The sequence below is a fragment of the Bos taurus genome, chromosome 10, assembly GCF_002263795.3.
Source record: "Bos taurus isolate L1 Dominette 01449 registration number 42190680 breed Hereford chromosome 10, ARS-UCD2.0, whole genome shotgun sequence".
Lineage (NCBI taxonomy): Eukaryota > Metazoa > Chordata > Mammalia > Artiodactyla > Bovidae > Bos > Bos taurus.
The window spans coordinates 35,551,190-35,572,157 of record NC_037337.1 but is presented as its reverse complement, the minus strand read 5'-3'; the positions used below and the strand labels follow the sequence as shown (position 1 = coordinate 35,572,157).

Sequence of the window (20,968 nt, the reverse complement as noted above, 5' to 3'; positions counted from 1 at the left end):
CTGAAAGCTAAAATAGGGTGAAAGTAAGGCTTCTTGTGCTAAACAGTTAGCCAAGTTGTAAATGCAAGAAAAATTTTTGAAGGAAATTAAAAATGCTACTCCAGTGAATACATAAATAGAAAGTAAAACAGCCTTATTGCTGATATGGAGAAAGTTTAGTGGTTTGGGTAGAAGATCAAACCAGCCACTACATTCTCTTACGCCAGAGCCTAATCCAGAGCAAAGCCCTAGCTTTATTCAATTTTGTAAAGGCTGAGAGAGGTAAGGTAGCTTCAGAAGAAAAGTTTGAAGTTAGCAGAGGTTGATTGATAAGGTTTAAGGAAAGAAGACATCTTCATAACATAAAAGTGCAAGGTGTACCAACAAGTGCTAATATAGAAACTGCAGTAAGTTATCCAGAAGATCTGGCTAAGATAATGAATAAAAGTGGCCACTAACCTATAGACTTTCAGTGTAGACAAAACAACTTTGTATTGGAAGAAGATGCCATCTAGGACTTTCATAACTAGAAAGGAGAAGTCAGAGCTGGGCTTCAAGCTTCAAATAGGCTGACACTTATTAGGGTTTAATGTAGCTGGTGACTTGAAGTTGAAGCTGATACTCACCATTCTGAAAATCCTAGAGCCCTTAAGAATTATTCCAGATGTACTCTGCCTGTGCTCTGTAAATGGAACCCAAAACCGAAATCACTGCACATCTATTTACATGGTTTACTGAATACTTTAAGCTTACTGTTGAGACCTACTGCTCAGAGGAAAAGATTCCTTTTAAAATATTACTGGTCATTAACAATGAGCTCTTGGGCACCTAGTCACCCAAGAGCTCTGATGAAGATGTGCAATGAAATTCATGTTGGTTTCATGCTTGCTAACACAATACCCATTCTGCAGCCCGTATATCAAGATGTACTTTAGACTTTCAGGTCTTATTCTTTAAGAAATATATTTTGTAAGGCTATAGCTGCCAGGATAATGATTCCTTTGATAGATCTGGGTGAAATAAATTGAAAACCTTCTGGAAAGGATACACCATTCTAGACGCCATTAAGAACACTTGTGATTCATGAGAAGAGGTCAAAATATCAACAACAGAGGTTTAGAAGGAGTTGATTGCAAGCCTCATGGATGACTTTGAAGGGTTCAAGACTTCAGTGGAGGAAGTAATTGCAGATGTGGTAGAAACAGCTAGAGAGCTAAGAATTAGAAATGGAGCCTGAAGATGTGACTAAATTGTGGCTATCTTATGATAAAACTTGAACAGATGAGAACTTACATCTTATGAATGAGCAGGGAAAGTAGTTTTCTTGAGATGAAATCTATTCCTGTTAAAGATGCTGTGAAGACTGCTGAAATGATAGTAAAGGATTTAGAATATGACATAAATATAGTTGATAAAGCAGTGGCAGGGTTTGAGAGGATTGACTACAACTTCGAAAGAAGTTCTACTGTGGGTAAAATCCTATCAAACAGTATTGCATGCTACAGAGAAGTCATTTGTGAAATGAAAAGTCAATCAATGAGGCAAACTTCATTGTCTTATTTTTAGAAATTGCCAAAGCCACCTCAACCTTCAGCAGCCACCACCCTGATCAGTCGGCAGCCATCAACATGGAGGCAAGATCCCTCATCGGCAAAAATATGGCTTGTTGAAGATTCAGATGATGGTTAGCATTTTTTAGCAATGAAGTTTTTTTTTTTGGTGTATTTGAACATTATTAAATAGGTTTTCTCTTGTAGACACTTTATTTTATAAATAACAATAGGTATAAGTAGTAGTATTAAAGTAGTGTGACCTATGAAGTTTGTAGACATTAAAAAAAAGTTTGGAGTAAATTATATAGATTAAAAAGTTTGAAATATGGCAATAAAGTATTTTTTAATTGAGGTATGTACATTGTGCTTTTAGACATGCTATTGCACATTTAATAGACTTACAATATAGTATAAACATAACTTTCATATCCACTAGGAAACTAAAAATTCATGTGACTCGTTTTACTGCAGTATTCCCTTGTTTGCATTGGTCTAGAACTGAACCCACAGTATTTTGGGGGTATGCCTGCATATGTTGAGAGTTAAGGTATAGTAGGGCTTCTTAGGTGGTGCTAGTTGTAAAAGAACCTGCCTGTCAATGCAGGAGACATAAGAGGGTTTGATCCCTGGGTTTGGAAGATCCCCTGGAGAAGGGCATGACAACCCACACCAGTATTCTTGCCTGGAAAAATCCCATGGACAGAGAAGACTGGCGGGCCACAGTTCATAGGGTTGCACAGAGTGGGACATGACTTAAGTGACTTAGCACAGCACAGCACAGAACGTTTTAATGCTGGTAGACAAAGCAACTAACTAATTTATTGTCTGAAAATTTCACCTTTAATTATTATTTTTGATCCCAGAGTCTCAACTCCAAATAGTCATGGTTCTGCAAGAAATATCCTTTTACTTTATTGGAATTTTGTAGAAAGGGAGGAAATTTGTCTCAAAATGAGAACAAACAGATATGGCTTTGTTTTTCTCTGGGGTGTCCAAGTCTCTGAAATTATCTCTTCCATCGAGTTTGCTCAAGAGTTTCTCTACATGTCATTATTCTGAATAAGTCATTTAGATTGGTTGTGACTGGAAGCTGTTGTGAAAACCGTTTTATTGTCAAGGAACTTCCAGATTGGCTGGATGGAAAATCTTTGTTAGCAATAAAGTATAAAATCTGAGAGGAGTTTTTGACTAGGCTGAAAGGCATGAGTAACTCTAGGTGAAACCTAAAAAGTAAGGATTTACCCTAGGCAAAACTGAAGAGTAAGAAAACTGTCTTTGAAAAATCAACACCTGTTTTCAGAGTTTTTCTGTTCTCATATTCACTCCATCTCTTTCAGACACCTCTTATTTTCTTCTTGTCCTTTTGGATGCCCAGTGACCTTGGTCTGAATTGCTTACTTGTCTTCCCTCTTTCAAACTTAAAGGGAACTGAATTCCATTCCCTCATGGTGGTGTGCTAAATAAATAAACCACTTCAGACATTGATGTTTACAGATATTATTGCATTAATATATTGACCTTAAGAGTACTATTAAAAAAAATCACTATCTTAAGCAAAAAGTGTGACTATATTGAGCATTTCATGTATTGACATGTGTTGAGAAGAAATGGATGGAGTGGATCTTTTTGGAACTTCTAGTGACATCATCATATAGGCAAGACTGTGACTGCATGTAGGGCATTTAGAAAAGTTGAGGGTATAAGCACACACCTGGCATGTAAAGGGGCAGGAGGGTATCAGTTTATACTAGTGTCTTGCTCTCTTTTTCATGGTTTTACTTCCCTCTTGTATAATTTCAGACGTATTGTTTCAGATTGTTATCCTGGGATGTCTTATTGTGTCTGCTGATTCTTTGTTGTGGTGGATCATTTCCTTGAATGCTTGTAAGTTTTTAATTGTGAGTCCATCTCCTTTTTCTGAAGGATTCTGTGAGGTCTTGGCTGTACAAGTGACCTTCAGTTTCACATTTGTTTCTGCCAGGTATCATAGGGCCATCACTAGCCCAAGACCTCAACTGCAGGAAAAGGTTCATTTCTTTGTCATCTCTTTGAGGTAGAGGATGCAGTTTTTCACCCTCTCTTTCACTGAGGTGGCCACTCTTGGAGGATTCTGGCTTCATGCAAGGATTTCATTCCAACTACCTGCTTCAAGGAGTGTCCAGCCTCATTCAGTTTGTGTGTAGCTGTAGAAACCCAAAGTTAACTGTTAGAGCCTATTTCCTGATCTGAAAATCGCCCCTCAGTGCAAGCTCTTCTGTCTCTCTTTTAGGCAACTGGCGATTTCCCTTTTATTTCTTATAAGGTTTGCAATGAATTTAAAGATCTCTTTTGTTTTATCCAATACTTCTAGGTGTTTGTAGCAGTGTTCTAAGTTCTGTCATGGAGCCAGAATTGGAAGTTGGAGAATTGTTGTATTGTTCAGTAACTCAAGTCATGTCTGACTCTTTGTGAACCCATGGACTGCAGCACGCCAGGCTTCCCTGTCCTTCACCATCTCCAGAGCTTGCTCAAACTCATATCCATTGATTGAGTCAGTGATGCTATCCAACCATCTCATCCTCTGTTGTCCCCTTTTCTTCCTCCCTCCAATCTTTCGCAGCCTCAGGGTCTTTTCCAATGAGTCAGCTCTTTGGATTAGGTGGCCAAAATATTGGAGCTTCAGCCTCAGCATCAGTCCCTGCAATGAATGTTCAGGATTGATTTCTTTTAGGATTGACTGGTTTGATCTTGCAGTCCAAGGGATTCTCAAGAGTCTTCTCTAACACCATAGTTCAAAAGCATCAATTCTTCAGCACTCAGTGTTCTTTATGGTCTACCTCTCACATCCATACATGACTGCTGAAAAATCCATAGAGATCTTTGTTGGCAAAGTAATGTCTCTGCTTTTTAATATGCTGTATACGTTTGTCATAGCTTTTCTTCCAAGAAGAAAGTGTCTTAGTTGGAGAATAAGCAAAACATATTAAAATAGAAGGTGGAATGATTGCTAGATTTGATTTTAGGAGATCAGATCAGATCAGTCGCTCAGTCATGTCCGACTCTTTGCGACCCCATGAATCGCAGCATGCCAGGCCTCCCTGTCCATCACCAACTCCCGGAGTTCACTCAGACTCACGTCCGTCGAGTCAGCGATGCCATCCAGCCATATCATCTTCTGTCGTCCCCTTCTCCTCCTGCCCCCAATCCCTCCCAGCATCAGAGTCTTTTCCAATGAGTCAACTCTTTGCATGAGGTGGTCAAAGTAGTGGAGTTTCAGCTTCAGTATCATTCCTTCCAAAGAAATCCCAGGGCTGATCTCCTTCAGAATGGACTGGTTGGATCTCCTTGCAGTCCAAGGGACTCTCAAGAGTCTTCTCCAACACCACAGTTCAAATGCATCAATTCTTTAGTGCTCAGCCTTCTTCATAGTCCAACTCTCACATCCATACATGACCACAGGAAAAACCATAGCCTTGATTAGACGGACCTTTGTTGGCAAAATAATGTCTCTGCTTTTGAATATGCTATCTAGGTTGGTCATAACTTTCCTTCCAAGGAGTAAGTGTCTTTTAATTTCATGGCTGCAGTCACCATCTGCAGTGATTTTGGAGCCCAGAAAAATAAAGTCTGACACTGTTTCCACTGTTTCCCCATCTATTTCCCATGCTACCATAAAATGGCATTAGCTCAGAATAGGGAAAATAAAAAAGTGGATGAGGAAATAGAGCTTAAGAAGGTTTAGGAATCTAGTCTAAAGAACATTAAGAGTATATATGTTGTGTGTTTAGTTGCTAAGTCATGTCTGACTCCTCTGTGACCCCATGGACTGTAGTCACCAGGTTCCTCTGTCCATGGGATTTCCCAGGCAAGAGTACTGGAGTGGATTACCATTTCCTTCTACAGGGGATCTTCTAGACCTGGGGATGGAACTTGTGTCTCTTGCATTGCAAGCAGATTATTTGCCACTGAGCCATTGGGACTTCAATAAGTTTTTATTGAATAGATGAATGAGTAAAAGTTGTATGCTAGTTACTTTACACTCATAAAACATAAAAATTTCTCTTTCCTTCTAATCCCATAGTTCCTGGGTATCTGAGAATGTAGCTCCTAGGTCAGATGCAGAACCTACAACTTTGGGGGTTGATAGGATTGAGGTTGGGGGCACACTTGGGATTTTTAGCCAAAATAGCTTTAAACCCAACTTTAGCTATTATACTGTAACTAGTGCTATACCTAGTATAGCTTCTCTGGTTGCTCAGTTGGTAAAGAAACTGCTTGCAGTGCAGGAGACCAGGGTTCAATCCCTGGGTCAGGAAGATCCTCTGGAGAAGGAAATGGCAACTCATTCCAGTATTCTTGCCTGGAAAACCCCTTGGACAGAGGAGCCTGGTGGGTTATAGTCCATGGGGTCACAAAAGTTGGACACGGCTTAGTGACTAAACCACCACCACCAGTGCTATACCTATTATATAACTGACTATCTCCTAGCCAACTCCTTTTCCTAGACTTAGGTCAATTAATATATTACAGGAATTAATTATGTGGTCTTGATTTGTGTTAACACATTTAATTCTCCTCAAATTCTACCACAAAGCTAGGGTATTATAAAGCATTACTGACAAAAGGAAAATAAGTGTAAATAAAGCTTCCTTTAACACACTGTAAGGCATGGCCAAGATTCAGTAAGCCAAAAGTGTAGCCCTGAACCCTGTCAATTAACATCTCCTTCCCCATAGTATGTACGCACACTCACACTCACACTCACACACAAAGGATTTCTTTCAGGAGGCTTCTAGAAACAAAAACACTCAGGAATTTTGTTGTTTTCTTTTGCTTTTGCATTTATAAGCAATTCCCAGGGAAATGCCTTCAAATGGTCTTAAGCAATATTTCAGTTGGTGGCCACACTTGATTCTGAAGAATGTTGGGAAACTTTTTTTTTGGCCTGCACTGTATATTTGCTTCACCAAATCTGAGACACTCTGAAAAACTTTCAGTTTAATCTTAACCACTGATGTCTAGGCACCTTCCCACTTAAAATAAATTTCTAACAATGGTTTAACTTCAATTGTAGAATTCAGCTTTTTTTTTAATTAATATTTTTTCTGATGAAAGTTTCTCTTGAGGAGCAAAATTACAGAGATAGAGGCAAAGCATGAAACGTATATACATTTTCTCTTTTTGGCTGCCTCACTTTTTTCTCCTTTGAGAAGTTTTAAAAATACAGAAAAATATTAACAAATTATAAGCCCACTATTCAGAAATAATAAATGGTAACATTTTGTCATACTTGTTTTTTGTTGATTAAAATGTCACAGATAACATGAATCTCCCCTTGTGCCTCTTCTTAGCCCACTACCCCTGCTTCCCCATCTTTTTAGCGCTGATGGCTACATTGAATCAGGTGTCCAGAATAATCTTCCTCTCTTTGTCCTGGTGGTGTTGCTTGATGCTGGCCTGTGATCATGTTTTTGTCAGTTGACGCTTAGTCGATAGCTATTACATGGATAGATGACTCCGTGTGCAATGTTAATTGCCATAGGATGGTCACATTATCTAGGAAGACAATATACATGGGCAGTTTAGAAACTTCTTAAAGGGTCTTCAAAAGACAAGCAGGGTTTAGCTAATGGGAGATGGATGCTACCCATACAATATAGGTGCCCTTGACTTACCTGCCAAATCGTAACTGCCAATCAAGAATACTGCTTTAGCCTTATATGTACACTGGATTTTGTAGTTTACAACAATACCACATTATTCCAATCATAATATGAATTATGAAACAATGTAGGGACAATTTTCTGTTTTCACTTTCTCAACTCATCCTCTCCCTCTAACAGTACTGCTCTCCCTTAACAATGCATGAGCACCCACTGGTGAACTTTCCTTCTAGTATTTATGAGGGGCTCTTAACTGCAAATAACAGAGTTTATTGTCAAAAGAAGACACAGCCATAAAGGTGTTCTAGAAAGAAAAACATTTTATTTACAAAGGTGGATTGCAAGGGAGTTCAGGTTTTTGAAGGACTGGCTTCCCAAATGAAATACACAGCAAACAGTTATTTTTAAAAAAGCAACCACAAGATTGGGCTTCCCTGGTGGCTCAGTGGTTAAGAATCTACCTGCCAATGCAGGAGATGCAGGTTCTCCCTGGGTTGGGGAGATACCCTGGAGAAGGAAATGGCTACCCACTCCAGTATTCTTGCCTGGGAAATCCCATGGAGAGAGGAGCCTGGCGAGTTACAGTCCATGGGGTCACAGGAGAGTCAGTCAGACACGACTTAGCAACTAAACAACCACCACAAGATTACCATGTTTACAGTTACTCTGCTCACAGTTACCTCACGTGAGTGTTGTAACCTCAAAGATTATGTCATATCTTCAGATATGTCATATGTGTGTCATATTTTCTTGGGATCCTATTTCCCTGTCTTCAGTGATTAGTCAAGGAATGGGTCATAGGATCTAAGCTTGGTCAATGCCACTGGTGTAGAGAACCCCTCTTTTCCAAAGGGACTGCTGAGCAGAGATAGAGGAAGCTGATCTGTAGAGAATGAGGGTAGAGGTGAGGGTGAAAGTAAAAGAGGTGACTGTAAAAGTCAATAAAATTGCAAAACAATAAAGTTATTGTTGCTGAGTTGGTAATTTACAGGAAAGATTCACAGTTTCAGTTATTTTGGGGACCAGAGCTAGACAGTGTGATCCTGGATCTTTTTATTGTCTTTATTTTGGGGGAGTGTTGGGACTCAGAGAGCAGACGTATGTTTGTTTACTCCTGACCAGGTGATATAATATGCACATTTTTGCATAATGCAACAGTGCAAGGTGTTAGTTTTTCTTCTACATGAAACTAGCCTATTATTGATGATGAGGAAAGAAATTTCCTTCAGGATATTAAGCTGCTTATAAAATTTATGGGATTCAGGGAACCAAGCCTGAATGCTACAGGGCTGGGACCTTATCAGGAAATATGCAAAGCATACCACTAATTCTAGCAGAAATGAAGCTGTTGTTGCGTACCGTTAGTGATGTAGAGATTAGACTCTAGAACCCTACGACATAGCTGGCCGTGAAGGACCAAAGACATCTGTCATTCTCCTGTACTTACGAGAAAATATGATGACTGCACCAGCCACCACCTCACGTTAATCATGTCTGCTTTTCTTGGTAACATCTGCTGGCCAGAACTTGGATATAAGCCTGTGCTCTAAATGCAAGCCTGTCTGAAAAAGTATTTTTAGCTTTCCAGCCTTTGTTGCAGAGGGTAGCAGATGGTTGGAAGATTATGAAATGAAATGAACCAAACTGTAGTATCTACCACTTTCTACTTTGTGTGGTTCCTTATATGATAGCCCCTAACAGTACTCTGCTTGACTCCATGCAATCTGGGAGACAGTGAAGGGCACATGACCCAGGCCTTGCTGGTCCCGGGATCCTATTTCCCTGTCTTCAGTGATTAGTCCAGGAATGGGTCATGGGATCTAAGCTTGGTCAATGCCATTGGTGTAGAGAACTCCTCTTTTCCAAAGGGACTGCTGAGCAGAGATAAAGCAAACTTATCTGTAGAGAATGAGGGTAGAGGTAAGGGTGAAAGGAAGGAGAAGGGTGACATAAAAGCTATCCTGGTGATACTGTGTGAGTCCCTGGAGGTTCAGAAATTGTGTTCTCCAACTACATGAACCCAAAACACCCAGCATCTCCCTTTTTGCATCAACGTCTGTGAGGTGGCTTCTTGTCATGCACTACAGAAACATCCTGCTTGATTCATGTAGTATTGCCATCACCATTCATATCCTGCATTTGTGTAAACAAGTTCGGAGGGGGAGTGACATGCGTGTGAGCATATTCTCACAACCAGGTAGGCCCTAATGCCATGAACGTCTGAAGTCCAGGAAAGAAGAGCAGCTGAGACCCAGAGCCCTGAGTTGCATAAGAGCCAGAGACAGGCTGGCAGCTGGAGAGATGCTCACGTACATTGAGAGTGACTCTAAGTCTAGCGGTGCCAGAGGTCAGGAGTGGAAAATAAGCCCAGGAATGTAAAAGAGGCTGAAAGCTGCCTGTGCGTGTACAGGGGCAGAAGCCCAGAGGAGATTCTATTGGACCAGGAAATACAGTGACATTGGTTCTGAATCAGCACAGAGCTTCTGTTGCTTTTTCTCTCTCAGTTAAACATTGCTTTAAAAATCAAGTTGCTTATACATAAATAGCTGTTAGTAGTTAGTTAACATAAAAATTTAATTCCTAATATAAAAATTTAGAAGTTAGGAAAAAAAAATCTGTGTTAGAAGAAGGAAAAATTACCATTGTTAGATGGAGCCTCCCAGGAGATGATGAGCTCACCAGGTTCTGGGTCATAAACTGGCTTCTGCTTCCTGAGTGTTTACAGAGCTTCTGGGGAGGTCAGAGGGCAAGGCTATGGCTGAGTCCCAGGAAACAGCACCCTCACCACAGTTAGCTGTGGCGTGTAGTTGGGGTCCTGGACACTTGACAGGTATATGCTTGGGGAAATGAGCTGCTCCATGTTTTCTGCTTTAAATTTCACATGGCCAGTGTCCTGCTCTCATGACTGTTGAAGCAGATCACTTCTGTAAGGGGTGAAATGAATGTCCTCCATTGATCCAAGCCCAGGACATGGGTGGGACAGTGGGAGGTTTGTTAGCACAAAGTCCAGGCATTCAAGTGCAGGGAAGAACCTGGGCCAGATCCATGTGGGCATTGTCAAGCTAAACAGATAAGTTCATTTTCTAAGTCTGTGAGTCTGTTTCTGTTTTGTGAATAAACTCATTTGTATCATTTTTAAGACTCTGTATATAAACTATATCATATATTTGTCTTTCTCTGTCTGACTTACTTCACTTAGTATGATAATTGCCAGGTCCACCCATGTTGCCACAAATGGCATTATTTCATTCTTTTTAATGGTTGAGTAAAAGAAATCCAAAAAAGCAAAATGGCTGTCTGAGGAGGCCTTACAAATAGCTGTGAAAAGAAGAGAAGCGAAAAGCAAAAGAGAAAAGGAAAGATGTACCCATTTGAATGCAGAGTTCCAAAGAATAGCAAGGAGAGATAAGAAAGCCTTCCTCAGCAATCAATGCAAAGAAATAGAGGAAAACAATAGAATGGGGAAGACTAGAGATCTCTTCAAGAAAATTAGAGATACCAAGGGAACATTTCATGCAAAGATGGGCTTGATAAAGGACAGAAATGGTATGGACCTAACAGAAGCAGAAGATATTAAAAAGAGGTGGCAAGAATACACAGAACTGTACAAAAAAGATCTTCATGACCCAGATAATCACGATGGTGTGATCACTCACACTCACCTAGAGCCAGACATCCTGGAATGTGAAGTCAAATGGGCCTTAGGAAGCATCACTATGAACAAAGCTAGTGGAGGTGATGGAATTCCAGTTGAGCTATTTCAAATCCTAAAAGATGATGCTGTGAAAGTGCTGCACTCAATATGCCAGCAAATTTGGAAAACTCAGTAGTGGCCACAGGACTGGAAAATATCAGTTTTCATTCCAATCCCAAGGAAAGACAATGCCAAAGAATGCTCAAACTACTGCACAATTGCACTCATCTCACACGCTAGTAAAGTAATGCTTAAAATTCTCCAAGCCAGGCTTTAGCAATACGTGAACTGTGAACTTCCAGATGTTCAAGCTGGTTTTAGAAAAGGCAGAGGAACCAGAGATCAAATTGCCAACATCCCCTGGATCATCAAAAAGCAAGAGAGTTCCAGAAAAATATCCATTTCTGCTTTCTTGACTATGCCAAAGCCTTTGACTGTGTGGATCACAATAAACTGTGGAAAATTCTGAAAGAGATGGGAATACCAGAACACCTGACCTGCCTCTTGAGATACCTGTATGCAGGTCAGGAAGCAACAGTTAGAACTGGACATGAAACAACAGACTGGTTCCAAATAGGAAAAGGAGTACGTCAAGGTTGTATATTGTCACCCTGTTTATTTAACTTATATGCAGAATACACCATGAGAAACGCTGGGCTGGATGAAGCACAAGCTGGAATCAAGATTGCCGGGAGAAATATCAATAACCTCAGATATGCAGATGACACCACCTTATGGCAGAAAGTGAAGAAGAACTAAAGAGCCTCTTGATGAAAGTGAAAGAGGAGAGTGAAAAAGTTGGCTTAAAGCTTAACATTCAGAAAGCTAAGATCATGGTATCTGGTCCCATCACTTCATGGGAAATAGATGGGGAAACAGTGGAAACAGTGTCAGACTTTATTTTGGGGGGCTCCAAAATCACTGCAGATGGTGATTGCAGCCATGAAATTAAAAGATGCTTACTCCTTGAAAGGAAAGTTATGACCAACTTAGCATTTTAAAAAGCAGAGACATTACTTTGCCAACAAAGGTCCATCTAGTCAAGGCTATGGTTTTTCCAGTGGTCATGTATGGATATGAGAGTTGGACTGTGAAGAAAGCTGAGCGCCAAAGAATTGATGCTTTTGAACTGGGTGTTGGAGAAGACCCTTGAGAGTCCCTTGGACTGCAAGGAGATCCAACCAGTCTGTCCTAAAGGAGATCAGTCCTGGGTGTTTATTGGAAGGACTGATGTTGAAGCTGAAACTCCAATAGTTTGGTCACCTGATGGGAAGAGCTGAGTCATTTGAAAAGACTCTGATGCTGGGAAAGATTGAGGGCAGGAGGAGAAGGGGAAGACAGAGGATGAGATGGTTGGATGGTATCACTGACTCAATGGACATGGGTTTGGGTGAACTCCGGGAGTTGGTGATGGACAGGGAGGCCTGGTGTGCTGCAGTTCATGAGGCTGCAAAGAGTTGGACATGACTGAGCGACTGAACTGAACTGAATACTCCTTTGCTTATATGTACCACATCTTCTTTATCCATTCACCTGTCGATGGACATTTAGGTTGCTTCTATGTCTTAGCTGCTGTAAATAGAGCTGCAGTGAACGTTGGGGTGCATGCATCCTTTCAAACTATGTTTTTCTCCAGATATGTGCCCAGGACTGGGATCGCAGGATCATATAGTAGCTCTATTTTTAGTTTTTTAAGGAACTCCATCCTGTTCTCTGTAGTAGCTGTACCAATTTACATTCCTGTCAACAGTGTAGGAGGGTTTTCTTTTGTCCATGCTCTTTCCAGCACTTATTGTTTGCAGATTTTTTGATGATGGCCATTCTGACGTATGTGAGGCAATATCACTTTGTAGTTTTGGTTTGCATTTTTCTAATAATTAGTGATGTTGAGTATCTTTTCATAGTTGAAGGGGAAGGATGTGGGAGATATACACTGGGAATTTGGGATTGACATATACACACTACTATATTTAAAATACATAACTAACAAGGACCTACTGTATATTACAAGGAACTCCACTCAATATTCTCTAATAAGCTAAATGGGAAACGAATTTGAAAAAGAATATATACATATATATGTATAACTGAATCACTTTGCTGAAACTAACACAGCATTGTTAATCAACTATGCTTCAATATAAAATAAAAATTTAAAAAAAGGCCATACAGAGACAGAAGGTATGCAGCAAGTGGCAGAAAGTCCAAAGGAGCAAAGCAGAGATGTCCCACGTAAGTTTCTGAACCACCTTTCAATTTAACATGTCAAGTTTAATGCTTGTAAAGGCCATTGTCCTTGCTGTTCCTTTGCTTTGGAATGTTCTTCCCTAGACACATCCTGTGGCTGACTTGTGTTCCTCCTTTAAATTGCAGCTCAAATGTCCCCTCTCCACTTCTATCACATCATCCTGTTTATTTCCTCTATAGCAGTTACAATCCCCGAAATGGTCTTGTTTGTTTAGCATTCTGTCTCTCTCCACTGGGATGCAGAACCACACGGACAGAAAGTTTGTTTAATGTACCACTGTGTCCCCAGCATTTGGAACAGTGTCTGGTATATAGTTGATGCTCAGTATGTATTTATTGAAATGAGATGCTTGGAGGAAACTAAACAGAACAATTAATTAAATAGCCACTATTCTGATTTGCATGAGGCTTAGGAGCATTCTCGGAGAAGGCAATGGCACCCCACTCCAGTACTCTTGCCTGGAAAATCCCATGGACGGAGGAGCCCGGTAGGCTGCAGTCCATGGGGTCACTCAGAGTCAGATGGGACTGAGTGACTTCACTTTCACTTTTCACCTTCATGCATTGGAGAAGGAAATGGCAACCCACTCCAGTGTTCTTTTCTGGAGAATCCCAGGGACAGGGGAGCCTGGTGGGCTGCCGTCTATGGGGTCGCACAGAGTTGGACATGACTGAAGCGACTTAACAGCAGCAGTAGGAGCATTGTGACCGTGAATTTTGCCCACAGCCAAGACTCAGATACAGTCATACAGTAGCCTGGAGTGGTGCTCATAAAAGCCAGATATCATGAGGGACAACAGGTCCCTTGATAGGAGATCCACAAGGAGAGAAGTTATAGCCTGATTTAATTTAGAGGGAGCCTGAGAAATAAGACAGGCAGCATTTTGAACCTGGCAGCATAATGTGTATGAGGATGTCACTATAGCTTTTACAGGCTTTTGGATCCTAGACAAAATAAAAGTGATTGCTGAAACAGCCTAGGGACAGGATGCTCCCTGTGGGAGAGTGGCTAAGAGGCAGTGTTGTCATCATGGAGCTACAGGTGGCATTTGACTGTCTATACTGAGACAGGTGGCTCCTAGCTATGTGAGATCAGAGTGGTGCCCTGAAGTTTCTGTCACTTGTTAGGGAACCACTACCTGTTCATCCTTCTACCTGTCTTATCTGGGAAACTCTGTGGTGGGAATGGGGATATGAATAAGATATGAAAAAAAAACAACAACAACATTTTTACCCTAGCCAAGTATTATAGGTTGTGTATTCCTACTCCCCCCAAAGATATGTAGAAGTCCTGACCCCTAGTACCTCAGGATGTGGCCTTATGTGGCAGTAAGGTTATTGTAGATGTAGTTACTTTCAGTGAGGTCATACTGGAGTAGGGTGGGCCTTTAATCCAACATTAAAGTACACATCCTCATAAGGACATGTCCTTATAAGAAGTCTAAGTAAAGACAGAACCCAGGGAAACAGAGAAAGAAGTAAAGACAGAGATTGAGTTATGCAACTGTAAGCCAAGGAACACCAAAGATTTCTGGCAAGCCACCAGAAGCTAGGAATAGACAAGGAAGGATTCCCCTACAGGTTTCAGAGGGAACATGGCCCTGCCAACACCTTGATATCATACTTTTAGCTTCCATAACTGTGAAACAATAAATTTCTGTTGTTTTAAGCCTCTTGTTGCCCCTTTGTAATCACATCCACTTTCCTCTTGCTCCTAGCCTTTCTTACTCTGCAACCACTAATTTGACCTCAGTTCCTATAATTTTGTCATTTCAAGATGATTATAGAAATAGGATAACATTGTGTGGAACCTTTTGGGATTGGTTTCTTCACTCAATATAATTCCCTGAAGATTCATCCTAATTGTGTGTTTCAGTGTTTTGTTACTTTTAATTTCAATTCCATTTGTATGACTTCTTAAATGAAAGGATGAGCAACTCTGCAACTTTTCTGGTTATTCTTAAGTCTTAAAACACTCCCAATTTAGTACATAGTGTGTGCAAGTCTGATGAAAGAGGCAAAACACCAAACTTAATTGAAAATGAAAACTTCTCCCTTCCCCACAACCCCCAGTCCAGGTCTGTTGCCTGGGAGAAGCTTGAAGTTGGGTAAAGGTGTCTGGTTGGCTTCCTTCCCTATCTTGAGCTCTGGCCAACCTTTCTTGACTTTTTGGACTGAAGCTGAAGTTGTGCCTGATATTATAGAGGTGGAGGGGGAAAATGTGGGAGGGACAGAAAAGACCAGAAAGACTCATCCTGTTGTAATTGGCGTCATGCTTTCTGGACTATCACCTATCCCTTGATGGTGGTGATGTCTTCTCATATTCTTGTTTGGTAGCCCACTGTGTCCTCAGCTTCTGTGAATGCTACTGGGTCTCCAGCTTCTTTCTGCTGAGGACTGGTTATCCCTGCAGGTGACCCTCTTGGAGAAGTCATGACCTGACCCCATGCAATTGCTTTTAAACCATAGCCCACATCTGATCCAAGGGAACACACATGAATCCTTGGCCCCCAGAATTCTGGGGGTGCAGCCTGCCCACTTTATCCTCTTCTTTAAGCAGCCTGTCAACCCATCTCTTGCCCTGTAGGTTTCTTAGATGGGAACCAGTCACTATTCACTGTGAACTTCAGTTGTAACGTTTCACACACCAAGCTGTCTGCATGGGCTTGTTGAAGCTTCTTTCTAGGCTTGAGGGGAGAGATGGGCAGCCCCTCCCTTTTCAACTGGGTGGGCGGGACTCACTCGTGGGCATAGCTCTCCATCCATTCTTCCAGGTGGGTGAGGAATCAAGTGTTAAGACCATTTGGACATGACTTTGAAAAATGTGTTTCTTGATCTGACTTCCTTACTTTGATATACTTTAATGTGTCTTGATGCCTTGGTCAGTCAGTCAGTTCATTTGTGTCTGACTCTTTGTGACCCCATGGACTGGAGCATGCTAGGCTTCCCTGCCCATCATCAACTCCTGAGCTTGCTCAAACTCATGTGCACTGAGTCCGTGATGCCATCCAACCATCTCATCTTCTGTAGTTCCCTTCTCCTCCTGCCTTCAATCTTTCCCAGCATCAGGGTCTTTTCAAATGAGTCAGTTTTTTGCATCAGGTGGCCAAAGTATTGGAGCTTCAGCTTCAGCATCAGTCCTTCCAACGAGTATCCAGGATTGATTTCCTTTAGGATTGACTGGTTTGATCTCCTTGCAGTCCATGGGATTCTCAAGAGTCTTGTCCAATACCACAGTTCAAAAGCATCAATTCTCTGGCACTCATCTTTCTTTGTGGTCCAACTCTCCCATCCATACATGACTACTGGAAAAACCATAGCATTCACTAGACGGACCTTTGTTGGTAAAGTAATGTCTCAGGTTTTTAATATGCTCTCCTGGTGGCTCAGATGGTAAAGTGTCTGTCTGCAATGTAGGAGACCTGGGTTTGATCCCTGGTTTGGGAAGATCCCCTGGAGAAGGGAATGGCAACCCACTCCAGTACTCTTGCCTGAAAAATCCCATGGATGGAGGAGCCTGGTGGGATACAGTCTATGGGGTCACTAAGAGTCCGACACGACCAAGTGCTTTCACTTTCACTAGGTTGGTCATAGCTTTTCTTCCAAGGAGCAAGTGTCTTTTAATATCATGGCTGCAGTCACCATCTGCAGTGATTTTGGAGCCCCCCCAAATAAAGTCTGTCACTGTTTCCATTGTTTCCCCATCTATTTGCCACGAAGTGATGGGGCAGGCAAATTTGGCCTTGGAATACAGAATGAAGCAGTTGGCAAAGGCGAGTAGAGTTTTGCCAAGAGAATGCACTGGTCATAGCAAACACACTCTTCCAACAACACAAGAGATGACTCTACACATGGACATCACCAGATAGAAAGAAAAGTGAAGTCGCTTAGTTGTGTCCGACTCTTTGTGACCCCGTGGACTGTAGCCCGCCAAGCTCCTCTGTCCATGGGGTTCTCCAGGCAAGAATACTGGAGTGGGTTGCCATTTCCTTCTCCAGGGGATCTTCCCAACCCAGGGATCGAATCCGGGTCTCCTGCATTGCAGGCAGACGCTTTATCCTCTGAGCCACCAGGGAAGCCAGATTGATTATATTCTTTGCAGCCAAAGATGGAGAAGCTCTATACAGTCAGTAAAAACAAGACCGGGAGCTGACTGTGGCTCAGATCATGAACTCCTTATTGCCAAATTCAGACTTAAATTGAAGAAAGTAGGGAAAACCACTTGACCATTCAGGTATGACCTAAATCAAATCCCTTATGATTATACGGTGGAAGTGAGAAATAGATTCAAGGGATTAGATCTGATAGAGTGCCTGAAGAACTATGGATGGAGGTTCGTGACATTGCATAGGAGACAGGGATCAAGACCATCCCAAAGAAAAAGAAATGCAAAAAAGAAAAATGGCTGTCCGAGGAGGCCTTACAAATAACTAAGAAGAGAAGCAAAAAGCAAAGGAGAGAAGGAAAGATATAAGCATCTGAATGCAGAGTTCCAAAGAATAGCAAGGAAAGATAAGAAAGCCTTCCTCAGTGATCAGTGCAAAGAAATAGAGGAAAACAACAGAGTGGGGTAGACTAGAGATCTCTTCAAGAAAATTAGAGATCCCAAGGGAACATTTCATGCAAAGATAGGCACAATAAAGGACAGAAATGGTATGGACCTAACAAAAGCAGAAGATATTAAGAAGAGATGGCAAGAATACACAGAAGAACTATAAAAAAAGATCTTCATGACCCAAATAATCACGATGGTATGATCACTCACCTAGGGCCAGACATCCTGGAATGTGAAGTCAAGTGGGTCTTAGAAAGCACCACTATGAACAAAGCTAGTGGAGGTGATGGAATTCCAGTTGAGCTATTTGAAATCCTGCAAGATGATGCTGTGAAAGTGCTGCACTCAATATGCCAGCAAATTTGGAAAACTCAGCAGTGGCCACAGGACTGGAAAAGGTAAGTTTTCATTCTGATCCCAAAGAAAGACAATGCCAAAGAATGCTCAAACTACCGCACAATTGCACTCATCTCACACCCTAGTAAAGTAATGCTCAAAATTCTCCAAGCCAGGCTTCAGCAGTACATGAACCATGAACTTCCAGATGTTCAAGCTGAATTTAGAAAAGGCAGAGGAACCAGAGATCAAATTGCCAACATCTGCTGGATCATTGAAAAAGCAAGAGAGTTCCAGAAAAATATCTATTTCTGCTTTATTGACTATGCCAAAGCCTTTGACTGTATGCATCACAATAAACTGTGGAAAATTCTGAAAGAGATGGGCATACCAGACCACCTGACCTGCCTCCTGAGAAATCTGTATGCAGGTCAAGAAGCAGCAGTTAGAACTGGCCATGGAAAAACAGACTGGTTCCAAATAGGGACAGGAGTACGTCAAGGCTGTATTGGTCATCCTGCTTATTTAACTTATATGCAGAGTACATCATGTGAAATACTGGGCTGGATGAAGCACAAGCTGGAATCAAGATTGCCGGGAGAAATATCAATAACCTCAGATATGCAGATGACACCACCCTTATGGCAGAAAGTGAAGAAGAACTAAAGAGCCTCTTGTTGAAAGTGAAAGAGGAGAGTAAAAAAATTGGCTTAAAGCTCAACATTCAGAAAACTAAGATCATGGCATCTGGTCCCATCACTTCATGGGAATAGATGGGGAAACAATGGAAACAGTGACAGACCTTTTTTGGGGGGGCTCCAAAATCACTGCTGATGGTGCCTGTGGCCATGAAATTAAAAGACTTTTATTCCTTGGATGAAAAGTTATGACCAACCTGGACAGCGTATTAAAAAGCAGATACATTACTTTGCCAACAAAATCCATCTAGTCAAAGCTATGGTTTTTCCAGTAGTCATGTATGGATGTGAGAGCTGGCCTATAAAGAAAGATGAGTGCTGAAGAATTAATGCTTTTGAGCTGTGATGCTGGAGAAGACCAGTCCATCCTAAAGGAAATCAGTCCTGAATATTCATTGGAAGGACTGATGCTGAAGCTGAAGCTCCAATACTTTGGCCACTTGATGTGAAGTACTGACTCATTTGAAAAGACCCTGATCCTGGGAACTATTGAGGGTGGGAGCAGAAGGGGATGGCAGAGGATGAGATGGTTGGGTGGCATCACTGACTCAATGGACATGAGTTTGAGCAAACTCCGGGAGTTGGTGATGGACAGGGAGGCCTGGTGTGGTGCAGTCCATGGGGTCACAAAGTGTCGGACATGACTCAGCAACTGAACTGAACTGAACCTATGGGACCATGATCTTCATTTTTCGAATGTTGAGTTTTAAGCTAGCTTTTTCACTCTCCCCTTTCACTTTCATCAAGAGGTTCTTTAGTTCCTCCCTGCTTTCTGCCATTTGGGTGGTATCATCTGCATATCTGAGATTATTGATATTTCTCCCAGAAATCTTGATTCCTGCTTGTGCTTCATCCAGCCTTTTTTTCCTATTTAAAATTGATGAAGCGATTTTGTTCAAATTTTATACGTATCTCTTTCATATCAGCAACGGCTTTTGGAGAAAGCATTTTAGAGCCACTTTTATAGACTTTTTCTTTGGTTTCCCTGGTGGCTCAGACAGTAAAGAATCTGCCTGCAGTGTGGGAGACCCGGATTCAGTCCCTGGGTTGGGAAGATCCTCTGGAGAAGGGAATGGAAATCCACTCCAGTATTCTTGCCTGGAGAAGTCTGTGGATAAAGGAGCCTGGCAGGCTACAGTTCATGGGGTTTCAAAGAGTTGGACAAGACCGCGTGACTACACTTTCACATTTTATACAGTTTTTAGTGCCCATCATCACTTCCAAGCTGGGTAAGAGAGACACTGCTTTTATTTTATTTTTTTAAAACTTACACTGAAATTTCAACCTAAGCCACAAGTAAGCATTCTGATTCCTTTAGGACATTTTTTGGTCTCCATATTTGTCTGGTTGCCATTCACAAACTATGACATTATCATGTATGGCTTTTAGTGAGAGCTGGTAAAACTTGTAGTTGTGAGTTCACATGCCCATGAAACATGAATGATACTGTTACCTCCTATTAAAATTACTGATATTTCATCAGATGACCTTTAGAAGAAGGCTAAAATAATGTTGAATGTGATAATTTTAGGTCATTATGCCTTCTACAGACAAAATTCCAAATTAAGTAATTTATTACTTGTTCTGAATAAAGTAGTTGAGAGCGTCTTGTATTAAGAATGACTTTGTATTTTCTGAGTAAGAATGTTTGAGGATACCTCTGCCTCATGTTAGAGGGTTTGTGATGTTTATTCCCTGGCTCCCTCAGCATCCCTGTGTGTGCTCATTTACACCTTTAATTACAGCTTCTTTTTGTGGGGGCTTCCTGTGCAGTGTCTTAGGACAAAAAGCACTTCCAAATGCTGCTAAATGGAAAAGAAAGAATAACTCTCTAAAGTCAACCTGAGTGTGAATGTAATTTCCAGGAACATAAAGTTCAAGCGAGTCTCAAGCTGAGACAAAATAATCAAATTGCGGTTTCCAGACCCTCTCACTGATTGATGAAAATAGCACCTTTTGTGTTTGTCCTGTTGTTTCCACGGCCTTCTCCCAAGGCTGTGAATCTTTAGCAGTGGCAATTCTACAAATTTTCAGAAGCCCTAAAGTGAAGCTTTCTGCCTCTGCCACGTGAAAGGCAGGATTAAGGACTAGACGGCTATTTCTCTGTGGGATGCCATTATTGTTAAGATTGGGTGGGACTTTTCTCTGTAGAGCGCCAAATCATTTTTTCTATTTGGTACCGAGCCCTTGGGCTCTAGTTGGTGAAGTTCACACCAGGTGCTGAGGAATGGTGGATTCTAGCCTGGCCCTACTGTTGAGTGATG

At 41.4% G+C, this 20,968-nt stretch overlaps 1 protein-coding gene across 2 annotated transcripts in view; it reads left to right on the top strand.

The window, feature by feature from the left end:
- GPR176 (G protein-coupled receptor 176) overlaps positions 1 to 20,968 on the top strand; it is a 123,677-nt gene that overhangs the window by 6,734 nt on the left and 95,975 nt on the right. The window lies entirely within an intron of this gene.